General features: G+C 32.7%; 1 pseudogene; it reads right to left on the bottom strand.

Moving 5' to 3' along the window:
- The window catches only part of LOC143388238 (ephrin type-A receptor 6-like), a 339,823-nt pseudogene that overhangs the window by 252,400 nt on the left and 74,443 nt on the right, over window positions 1–12,980 (bottom strand).

Consider the following 12,980-nt stretch of genomic DNA (forward strand, 5'->3'; position numbering starts at 1 on the left):
AATATGCCCAGTATGACAGTTTCACTTAGGAACTTATGAAATAGAATTAAAATAATTATCAAAAATAAATTGATTTGTAAGCCAAAATTATAATAATGCTTGTTAGGTACAATACAGTAACCTATATCCTTGCATTTTGTTTTAAATTTATCATATTTGCCATAATAAAGTTTCTATTTAAACTTGATTGATACTACAAGGATAAGAATACTTCTCATTTTGTGCTTCTAGAATTTGGATCTAGATGTGCCTTAATATTGGAGAAAGGCATCACTAATTCAAACATTCAGTGATATAATTCTTTAGGATACAATACAATAATGAATTATATAAACATGGTACTTATATATCATTCAGTAGATACAGATAATATAGATATATATGAATTTATTCAACTTTAAACCACCTTATTGTGTCTACTGCGTAGAGCTCTCGAATTAATTCAAGCAAATTATGAAAGTATACAAAGCATCACTGTAAATTTTTTTTATTTTTGATCTTTATCTGCAAAGTTCCACATAAATCTGTATTTATTCCATTATTCTTGGTAGCCTAAATTTCAGAGTGGATGTGTCAATTCTGTCCTAACAATAAGTATATTGGACTACAGAAAATAAACAACAGCTTGAAAGGGGTCTTAAATAATGTGTAACAGACCTCCATTATTTTGGGCTTGGCAGACAGGAAATATTAATGCAAAGTAAGAGCACCACTGCTTGGAAGAGAGAGGAAGAATGGGAGGGAGGAAGGAAGGGGAGAATAGAGGAAAAAAGAAACAAAAAACTCACAACAGCCCATAGGACAAACATCTGAGCTTCAATTCTCAGTCTAGGGTTGGTCACTACTGTAGGCCCCAGAAAAGGAAGCTCCGTTTTTAGTAATTTAGTGCCCAATCATAAAATGACAAATGACAGTACTTTCTAAGGCCTTCCAGATCTATAATACTGAAACCCTCCCGGAAAGGAGCTTTCTTGTTTCATAGATGAGGATAAACAGTGCAGGGAACAGCTCCACCAGAAGCTAAACCTTTACTCAGGAGAGTCCACACTCAGTGCCACAGAAACATTCCCATCAACCAGTTTCCTACCCTTTATTACACAGGCAAGGTTGAAATACAGCTCTTTTATCTGATAGTCAGGTTAAACAGGCAAATAAGCAATTAGTAAAAACTGTTAACATAGAGAAAAGAGCTGTTAACTCACTGAAAACCAAGACATAGGACACTTCTGCTACACTTCGGAGGATCAATAAAAATAAAATGCCATTGCAGAAAAAGGAAGGAAAGGGCACTGAGCAGCTAAATAAAATATGAAAAAAAGGGACAGGAAAAGCACAGAAAAGTTTCAAAAATAATAAAAATAGAATAGCACACAGAATTATCCAAGGCTAGGAAAAGAACAGAACAGGGCCCAATTATGAAGTCACTTGAATACTATTGGGAATAATCACTTTTAATATACATACCAATAAAGAAAAATACTAGAATAATTATCTGAAATAAAACACTCTAAAAGAGTATAATTAGGATGTAGACAGTAAGCAACCTTAGAACTTCAAAGATCCTAGATATAGAATTATAAGTGTATGAAGCCATTCTTAGACATCCAGCTTTGATAAATCTTCAAATAACTTTAGTTGTATTTAAGACTAAATAAGAACCGCCCCGTGAACCTAGTCCAGATATCCTGACTACAGAATTGTAAACAAATAATTTGTACAGAACATAGGATGCTGTCACAAAAAAAAGTTTAAAAATGGGTCTCTATGTTAATCTCCAGGATATATAAAAAAATTCAACACCAGAATATAAATAACCTAATCAATAAATGTGCTAAGGAACTGAACAGACATTTCACAGAAGAAATACAATAGATCAACAACTATATGAAAAAAAGTTTAACATCTCCAGGAATTAGAGAAATGCATATCAAAACTAAGATTTCATCTCACTCAAGTCAGAATGGCAATTATCAAGAACATGAGCAACAATAAATGTTGGCTAGGATGTGGGGGAAAAGGTAGACTCATTCATTGCTCATGGGACTGCAAATAGTTGCAACCATATAGAAAGCAGAAGGAGATTCCTCAGAAAACTTGAAATGGAACCTCCATTTGACTCAATTATCCCACTCCTTGGTTTATACCCAAAAGACTTAAAATCAGCATACTATACTGATGCAGCCACATCCATGTTTTTAGCAGCTCAATTCACAATAGCTAAACTATGGAACCAACCTATATGACGTTCAACAGATGAATGGATAAAGAAAATATGGTATATATGCACAATAGAATATTACAAAGCCTTAAGAATAAAATTATGGCATTTGGTGGTAAATGGATGCAGCTGGAGAATATCATGCTAAGTGAAGTAAGCCAATCCCAAAATACCAAAGGCCAAATGTTTTCTCTGATATGTGGATTCTAATTCACAATAAGGGGAATTGTGTGGTTAGGGCAAAATAGAGGTACTTTGGATTATATAGAGAGGGAGTGAAGGGAGAAGGCAGGGGTATAGATGTAGTAAGTATAGTAGAATGAATAAGACATCATTACTATATGTACATATATAATTACATGACCGGCATGATTCTACAACATGTACAACCAGAAGAATGAGAAATTACACTCCATTTATGCATTCTAACGTCATGAGTAAGTAATTAGAATAAATAAAAAAATTAGTCTCTGCATCCACTCAAATACCCTTTTCTTTGCTAACAGCATGTCCTTATATTTAACTAAAACAATATGTGGTTATTATCAGTCTTACAAAATAACAAATAGATACAAAAACTTATTTCAAACTTTGTAAGCCATGGACATAAAATTCAAGTTCAATCCTTGTAGTTTCTGGCATATAGTACAAGAAGATGATGAACATTTATACTATCCCAACTCCCTCATATTTCTGAAACCAGGTAAATAAGAATAAAGATAACAAGACATAAAAATAGACATGCAGAAGCACTGGACAATCTGAGTATGTTTATCATTTGTCCAAAATCACCTTTGCCAGACAATAAAGAAATATTAGGGCATATACAAAGAACAAAATTTCACACAACAAGCATGTCAAGTAAAAAGATATCTAGTCATCATGGTTGGTTACTTTAATCCTGTGGTCTATGCCATAAAAGTACAAATATAGTAAAAGCTAATCACATAAATCCTTGGATTATTGAACAATTTTTAAAATATTTTAAAAATTTGATTATTTTTATCAATCAAAGCCTGTAACTTCTATGTACTTTAAAATGTGGCAAAACAGTATGGTTCCTTAGGTATATTTTATTCCAAGTTCTAATTGCCCTCCCATTCACTGAATAATTTTTCATATGTATAAAATATTTATTGTATTAAAAATATAACAAAAAGTGTAAAGTATTTTATAAATCTATCCAGGATCATTTATGATTTATTTTTTCTCCATTATAAATCTTTGTTTTAGGCGAGTAAAAATTTTAGGTTCAATCTATATCGATAAATCTCAATGAAATATATTTGAGTGATTAAATAGTGGAAGAAGACTAGTTCATGCTTTATAAAATACACACTACTGACTTTTCATGCCAATATTAATGTTCTCAACTATAAAACATGAAGACCACTGGAGCCTCTAGCAAACTTTTCAAGAATCAAGAACCCAAACATTTTATGAGTAGATAAATCCTTTGAAAGTTCATATATATTACCCATGACCCTTATATAAAAACAAGTATTTTTTTTCCTTATTTATTTTCTCTGAATTTTTTAATGAATGTGAATATAGCATCAACCAAGATGTAAAAAAATTTAATATGGCACTGCCGGCAAACATCTATATATAATTTATCTCTGAGAAGGAAATAACTCTAGTATGCTACAGTTTACCAAGAAAATAACTTTTTTTCTATATATGTGTTTTGTTTTTGAGTACTAAATACAAACATAATTGAATAGATGATCTTTATCAAGGGTATATAAAATCTTTATATAGATTCATTAAATTAATAAACCCTCATAAGATATTTCATATAAAAAAGGAAAAATGTCTCTCTTTTAAAATTACAGGTCTTTCATTATCTAACCCTGTGTAATGCTAAACTTAACTAGCATTATGCAGTATTAATATATCCTAATACTTGGAACTTATACAAATACTGCTATTCTAATAAATAATTAATGTGTCATGTGGCTGGAAAGTGTACTTAATAATAACAAGGGATAAATTAATTTCTGAAAAGGTCAATACTCAACCTTTAACCTTCAAACACATAACACCTGTATAAACTAGCTTATTTTTTTAAAAAAATAAAACATATGAATTACCCCTTTAAGTACACTTAAATACTATTCTTTCATTATAATTCAACATGAAAAATGCAATCATTTTTTAATGGTGTTTCAACATGACAGTATCTCTAAACCAGCAACACCGGGACATCAGGCAACTCCTATTTGAATCCCCATTGGTTTTTATTACTGTGGTTGATTTTAGTATTCTTTATAAAAGTAGGTGAAAACCACAATACATAGTGTTTAACTCCTTTATCAAAATAAAAATGATATATTTTCCCAGGAAGAAAAAACAGATCATACATTTTTCAAATAGATAACAGGAGTCGATTTTTTCTATAATTAGCTATTAGGAGCAGTATCAAAATGTTTACTATTTTCAAATTATTGTAGACCATGTTTACTTTTAAAAATAATTAAATGCAAAATAAATTATTTAAATGTTCCTTACCATGGCAAGAACCCTCAATTTCTTCATATCCTGTACTGCAGATACACCTTCCAAGAGGAACCAGTCAATCTCCATATGCTCCACAATATAGTTTAGGAGTATCACGCTCTTCAGCACTCTTCACACAAGAGCCCCGTACTTCGACCAAAGAGGAAGAGTCGACTCTTGGGATGGTATCAGGAAATATGGCCAAGTTTCGAACAGTGAAGGGACACTTTTTGTAGAAAACACAAACGGAGACCAGGGCAATACATTCCCCAATGTCTTGAAATGCCAGATAAAATCCCTTTCTTTCTATAGGCCCCACTTCACGAATTTCGGTGTTGAGTTTGAGGATGCGATCACCTAAATCCATCTGGGTAAAACTCTAATCAGCAGCAATTGTGTCAATCTTTATATACTGGCTTGGCTTGAATTTAATTGCATGGGACTCATCTGATTCCATATAATACAGATTAAAGGTTTCTTTGCAAGTCCCCAAGACCCAAGGGATGCTGTTACAATTCCTTAGTGTGAACTTCATTTCCACATAAATTTTCTGAGCTGCATCACGTGAGATCCAGTTTTTTCGAAGCCAGTTGTTTTGGTTTGGCTCCATTACATTGCATACCTGGTAAGTATGAATAGGCCTATTGTGTTCATCCATTTCAGGGATGGCATCCCACTGTGAAAAGAAAAAAATTAAGTAATTATAAAATGATAATGGTGAAACGAAAACTTCCAAATGTTTTAACAAAAAGTGAATTGAAAGGATACAAATGAAGCTGTTCAAAGCAATAATGCAACAGCATTTTAATCATGAGCCTCTGGTTGAAAGGATGGTTTCTGCAATTGACCATCCCTGTATGAATCTTGCCTTCTTACATATTAACTGTATGACCTACAGCAACTTTATTTAATGTCTCTAATTTCCTTAAGTGTAAAATTAAACTGAATATTACCCATTTTATAGGACTGTTATAAAGTATATACTACTTAAATACATAAAGAGCAGTTTAATTATTTCCTGTAACACTAAAAGAACATAAAGAAGCATTCATTATCTGATTAAAAAAAAAGAAAAGAAAACAATGAGACCCACGATATATGCTCTCTGTTTTCCCCATCTGTCCTCATATCCAATTCGCCCAACATCACATCATGATGTTTTTTACAGTATTCAGTAAAATATTTACATGGTTCTTTGGGGGGATGTTTACATGGAGAAAAGGGTCAGAAAAATCACACAAGAAATATGAAACTACTCAAAGACAGTATATAATGATACTTAAAGTTGTGCATTATCCTTGATGTCAAATTTGTGGAAAAAATTGTTTCTTCGATCATTGACAGAAAAAAGATGAGGAGGAAGAGGAGGAAGAAAGGGAGAAAGAGAAATAAAGAAATTAGAATTGGACTCAATACCAAAGCAATTGATAAATTTCATCTTTACCAAGAAGAGAGAAAATACTTTACATTAGATTTCTAAATTTGAATTTGATTTCCTAAAATAAGAAAATAAATTCAAGATTGGTACAACTGTAAAAGAATATGAAATTTACTAACATATCTGGAAATTGGGACCTGAGGCAAGAATATAAGTTTGAGGCCTTACATTCAAAGTGTATAAATATTTTTAAATAGTAAATCATACTTTAAATAAGATGAAAATTTAAATTTTTATATTCTTACTTTGTAAAGACAACTTCCTAACAACCTCAGATGCCAGGTCAATGCAAAAATACTTGTATTTTTTAGAATAGCAAGGGAAGTATGTGGTGGTCCACAGAGTGCTAGCCTCTAACTTCAGTCAGTCCTACTGCTGTTCCATTCCTTGACTCTAGCTCCATACCAATCCATGAGGGCTTCACCATGTACATATGGTGGCCTATAAGCCTTCAGGTACAAGCTGTGCCCCTTTCCTGCTACCCAAAGCTGCCAACTTTGATCTTCCATTTATCTTGAGATGAACAAAACAATGCACAGTATTTCCATTGGAGGATGGACCTCAAAAGGACATGGAGTTCCTGAAGGAAACCCTGAGCTTGAAAAAGAAATTATGGGGTCTTGACTATCTGTGGTCTTATGAAAGAGGATTTATGTGGCAAATCTCCTCATCCCTCAAGGTTAGAGCTTCATGAAGAGGAGTGAGGCCAGAGGAGAGAAAGGGCAAGATCATGAAAAGCTCTAGACACAGAGCATGGCCTTCCTTTTCTGGGTCTAAAGATGACAGGAAGATAAAGAGTACCTCAATTTGGAATTTGAAAATATTATAATTATTCTTTTTTAACATGCAGAGTTAAATATAATATTTAAAGAACCCAGTAGGTTCTACCTCACTATTAGTCGGTTAATGTAAACATTTACTTCAAAACACTTTTAACTTCATAAAATATACTGTGAATCTTACAGGTCTCGTGTTAATAATTAATGAATTTATTGTATGTGTCAAGTTCCATAAGAGTGTGAAAATGAGGATACAAGGCTTGTTCTCAGTGGAAATATTATTATATCTTTAAAATAAAAAAATAAGAAAATGTAACTGATAGCATAGGTTTGTTTATAAGTAACAATTTAATGGGATATATAATAAACATAGTATGTGCTCAAATGAGAACTTATTCATGAATTGGAGTACTTTGGAAGGATTGGGAATGAAGAAGGCACTTGATATGCACCTTAACGACTAAAACAATTCAGTAAGGCAGAGGGGAAGATGTTGAAGCTAATGTATAAAACTAATCTACATGCCTACACTTTGAGAAAACTTTAAGGTTGTACCACAGATATCTAATGGATTAAATTTCAAAATTTCATTCAAAACAAATACATAATTCATTTTCTATGTGTATAGATAAAGGTAGAAATTAGAGAAACATACAAATCAAACCACCATTAATTCTGTCATTAATTTGACAATTTGCTTCAGCTGCATTGCAGTCACTGAACCCAAAATATTCTAATTCCTTAATCTCCTGATACTAATTTTTTCTTCAAATATGTTTTATGTTGGAATAAAATAGTATACTCATTGGCTATAATTTGGATCTGAAATATCTCCACCATGTTAAAGACTTGATTGCTAATCTGTAGCTAATCTGGCCTAATAGAAGGAAATTAGATCACTGGGAGAGTGTTCTGAAAGGAGATATTGGTTATACACACACACACACACACACACACACACACACACACACACACACACATCCTCTCTTTTCCCTTCATGACTGCCATGAGGTGAGAAGCTCCTCTGCCACATGCTCATTCCATTATGTACTGTGCTGCCACAGACCCAAGGGCAATGATGTCAAGTGATCATGAACTGAAACCTCTGAAATAGTGAGCCAAAGGAAAACTTTCCTTCTTATAATTGGATTATCTCAGGTATTTGTCACAGTGAAAAAAAAATCTAACACACCATTATATAAAAATTTGCTAAGATAAAATGTAGAAAAAAACTTAGTAAAGCAAACCATACATTTGCAAATCATTTCTGTTTTTATGGCCAACATAGGTAGGACAGAGATTCTTTTGTCTTGATTTTTTAAGTCCTTTCTTTAGATCAAGTTGTGGATAGATGAATTACGAAGCGATAGAAAAGGTTAAAAACTTCAAGTTTCATGATCAGTAAGAAGTTTTGCTTAAGCAAGAATTAGGTATAGTCCAAAGGACTATTTCTTTGGGCTACATGTTCATCTTGGATGTAATGACCTCTGAGGAAACTATACACTGAGTTTATACTCATTAAAGCTTTATACTCATTAAAGTAGCATAGAAAGGGCTGGGATTTAGCTCACTGGAAAAGCATTTGTCTTGTATTCACAAAGCCCTGGGTTCCACCCCCAGTTCCAAAAAAGACAAAAAAAAAGTAGTAGTAGTAGTAGCACAGATTTTCATACCTTAATGGTATTCATTTTCATGATATCAGTAAGCAATCCAAGGCTCCCAAGTTAAAGTAATTGCTCATTGCTGGACTTGTACTGACCATGAACTAGAACCAAGGCTTCTGGCTTGATTTTTCATAGTCTATGATGTTTTGGCATCTTATAAAGCTTGCTGGAGAGAGTTGAGCAGATGAAAAAATTTCCCTCCCAGGGCTAGATAATTCTTAGAGATTGCAAAGGACTGACCTGAAGTGAATCTTTTATATGCCAAACAACCAACCCCAAGCCTAAATCCCCAAACACCCACTTATCTAACTCTCACACAGGCAGCCAATATTCCAATATTCCTCTTGTTCTAAATCATCCTAGGCTGGGTATGAGGCATTTAGAGACCACTCTTAAAGTACAAATCCCACAGGAATTATTTAAACTAACCATGCTGAAGTGCCTACTATGCAGTACCTTACCTTGGAAATCTCATTAAAGATTTCTGGCCTGGAGTTTTGCCATCTACCATCTCACCAAAACCTCTATTGTCTTTCATGGCATGTACAGACTCCCTCTGTGGGACTCATGAGTAAAGAAATGTACAGACTCCCTCTGTGGGACTCATGAGTATATAAATCTTCCAAAGCCATATTACTTTTCCTGCTATAGACACCACAACTATATCATAACATATCCAACCGTAACTATATCATAACATATTCAATATGCACATTCTTAAAATAAATAGTCATATGACTCTTAAGACATTCTTTCCCAGAAAATCTCTGAAGGAAAACTCATTCTTGCTAAAGCAACAGTTTTCATTAAGCAAGATAGTTCACATGACAAAACTTGCACTCATCATCTATAATTCATATATCCACTCCTGTACCCAAAGAAAGCAACTCATAAAGAACTGGAAAAAAAATTTCTTTGTTCTACTTACACAGGCTGTAAGAACGAACATAGTTTATAAGATACTCTACTATGAAGAAGCTTCAGTGACTTGATTTTTTTGGTTTTCTGAGCTTTTTTGTGCACTATACATTGGCTTATTGCTTTTATATTATGATACTGTTAGTCTTACATGAAAAAAAATGAAAAAAATTAAGAGCAAAATGAATTCATGAAGGAGGAATCAGTATGTTTTGCTTCAGTGCCTGCTATACAAAAGCAAACAGCTGATGGAATTGACCAATACAATAGCAGAACTAATGAGATGTTTGATGATTTTCATCCTATATTTTCAACATTTAGGCGGTTCATGTATATTTAAACATTTCACAGCTGGAAAATAAGTATATTTGTTTTACTAGGGGTAACAGCATTTACCCACTGGATACATATGACAGGGCATTTATCTTAGTGCTGAGCTCTGCCATTCCCATCTCAATTGAATATTTCTTAGAACTGACAGGAGTACAGAGTTCTAAATAGTCTGTAGTGCATTTATATCTGAGCGCTCTCTTTAAAAAAACATCTCTACCCACATATGAAGTTTTTGTTTCCATAACAAGTCAAATAAACTAGGCAAAAAACTGAATTACTTTTGAGAATAGAAAGTTAGAACAAGAAAATTAATATTTAAAGCAGAAATATCATTGAAGAATCAGACTGCTTTCTTTTCTCACAGATATTAAAATAAGTCAAACACATTGCCTTTGTAGGGAAGGAATGTTCAGATAATAAATTGATTAAACTGACCATATATCCAAGTCCTCATATAAATGTCTCAAATGTATATCTTCCTCCTTTTGAAAAATATTTAGAATGCAACAGGAATATAAATTTTATTCCATAGTAAACTTTGAAATTTTAAGATAAAAGCAGATAATTTCTCAAAATGAAATGAACTACTGCAAAGCTAATTAAATTTTCAAAGAAAGTGAAAGTCCTGAAAATTCACTTAAAGAACTAGCAAAGGAAAAGATCAATCACTCTCAGACTAATAGGTTTACCTCTGTATCCCTAGAAATACATGGTAGGGAGGAAAGTCATGCCCTGACTATCTGAGGACCATACACAGCGGCAGGGTTTGCTGATTCAAGGGGAATAAAAATAAAAATCTGTAAAAAGTAATGTTATATGTACTGATAGGAAGGAATGAGACAGAAAACACTCCAAAAACATTGGAGAAAGACATTGCTGTACAGAAGTACTTTGGTCTTTACCTCTGCCTCCTAAAGAATAAGTATTCAAATGTAGATCAAAGCTTTTTCCTCCCTCTCCACTCTGTGCTTTAATAAAATTATTGATTCCTGAATTTATTTCTGCTGCAAACTGTAACAGATCCCAACTCATGCCAAAATGAAAAAAAAAGTTTGTGGAGAAATGTTTTTTTTCTTATCTTTTTATTCCTCAACATGTGGTTGTGATAAACATATAAAAGGGAAGCCATGCAGAGAAAAGACTACAACAAAGCACCATTTCAAAGATATGACTCCAAAAAAGTAAATGACCTTTCCAGTTGTCTAGTCTTACTGGCAGATGATTAATTAATAATGCAATAAAAGCAAATTATTCATTTTCCCCAATGAGCACTTATCTAAAGATATGTTAAAATAAAACAAAACCAAACTCCTGATGAATCCTTAATTCCTCGTCAGGTTCCCTATGTAATTTGTTCCACAGTGTTTTGAGTCTATGACTTAACTAATTAGTCCCACAGATAACCAAGTTTATTAGAAAAAGGAGCAAGAGAGAAGTAAACCATCAAATTCATCCTAAGAAAAAGAATGGTTCAGAATGAAGAGAAGCTTTTATTTGGTATAATGACGTCTATCTGATTTGTTCAGAACATTCTTCCTGCCCCTTGCATAAGAAAAATAAACTATAGTTATTGAACACACAGGCAGCTCATTATGTAAATCTGTGGTGGCTTAATTTTTTAAAGCATATACATCTAATATTTTCTATCAATGAAAAGCTTCTTAAAGGGCCTTCTTATTCTAATATGATATTTTCCTCACAACCACTTAAAATTTCACTTTGAGTCAATATACTGACATAAACTTAGAAAATTAGTGCCCTGAATACTGCTGCTAGGCATGTAGTTAATAACATAAATCTGTTTTTGCAGCAGAAAAGCGAAGGCTCTGCATTTAAATGATAACTAGTTTCAGAGAACAAAATGAGAAGCAAAATGTATCATGTGCAGATACATTTCTATTTCACTTTGGGCAAACATAAAACTTTTTTATTAGTACTACAAAGATATTTAATTTAAAAAGATATGAATTTGCTGGTATCTAGAAGACAACTGCTGAGACTGAGTAAGTTTTACAAATAAATTTATTACTTTTTGTGGATTATTCCTATTAATAAAACCAAAATATTATAGCAATGAGGATAATTTCCACTAAGAAGAAAAGATCATCCCATTAAAAACATCAAATATTCATGAAGATTAAATGTCTGATAATAGAGTCCACCTTCTATATATCCAAAGATCTTAACTGGCATTATCAGAAGTCAAGAATTTACTGAACAAATGAATAAAAATTCTGCAAATATCATCTTTGAATATTTATAGCAATACTACAGTAAAGAGATATCAAATATTCATCTAAATTATTCTGCCTTAATATTCAACAATACCTGAGGAGCATGCTAGGTTTCATGGGACTTCAGAAATATAGAAAGCACAGAATAATTATCTCACAAGCCACATTTAATTTAATTCTTGATCTTATATACATTAGCATTTGTATGAAGCGTTTAATCCTGGTTTTAGAGATGAAGGAACTGACCTGAAGAACAAATTAACTCACTTGAGATTTTAAAGAAAACACAAGACTAAACATCAAATGTATCTGAAAATGTATGCTGACCCATATGAAAGCTTTAAATTAAAATAAGTGTATGTAGAATGCTAGTTCAACAAAAGTAGAGACTTTGTGTTGTTCATCAATGCATCCCCCTTACCAAGGGAATATTTACAAAGCTCACAGTAGGTTCTTAGTATTTGTTGAATATTCAGGTGAATAGCACGAGGCTTGAATTCTAAATTAATTCTCAATGCATCTACTAATGTGGAGACTTATTGTTTCTTAGGTCAAGATTCTAAATATCATACATGTAAAGAAATATGTAAGCTTTTAGCACTCTCCCAAACCAGAAATGTTATTTTAAAGATATTAGAATAATGTAGCTGATTATAGATAATTCAGATGCCATGCCTTAGCTGAAGCCTAGAAACAACAAATGGCTTTTGGGGCATTATGCTAATGCACAAGATACTTAGTAGAAGAAAATTCAAGTTTAGAACTCTCCCTCTTTATATATCATATGTGTGTGTGTGTGTGTGTGTGTGTGTGTGTTTTCAAAATGGAAATAAGCAAAGAAGGAGGACAGAAAAATTATTTTAGGAACATATGTTTGCATTGGGAGAGATAGTGACC

This window comes from Callospermophilus lateralis, unplaced genomic scaffold, assembly GCF_048772815.1.
Source record: "Callospermophilus lateralis isolate mCalLat2 unplaced genomic scaffold, mCalLat2.hap1 Scaffold_122, whole genome shotgun sequence".
In the NCBI taxonomy this organism is placed as follows: Eukaryota; Metazoa; Chordata; class Mammalia; order Rodentia; family Sciuridae; genus Callospermophilus; species Callospermophilus lateralis.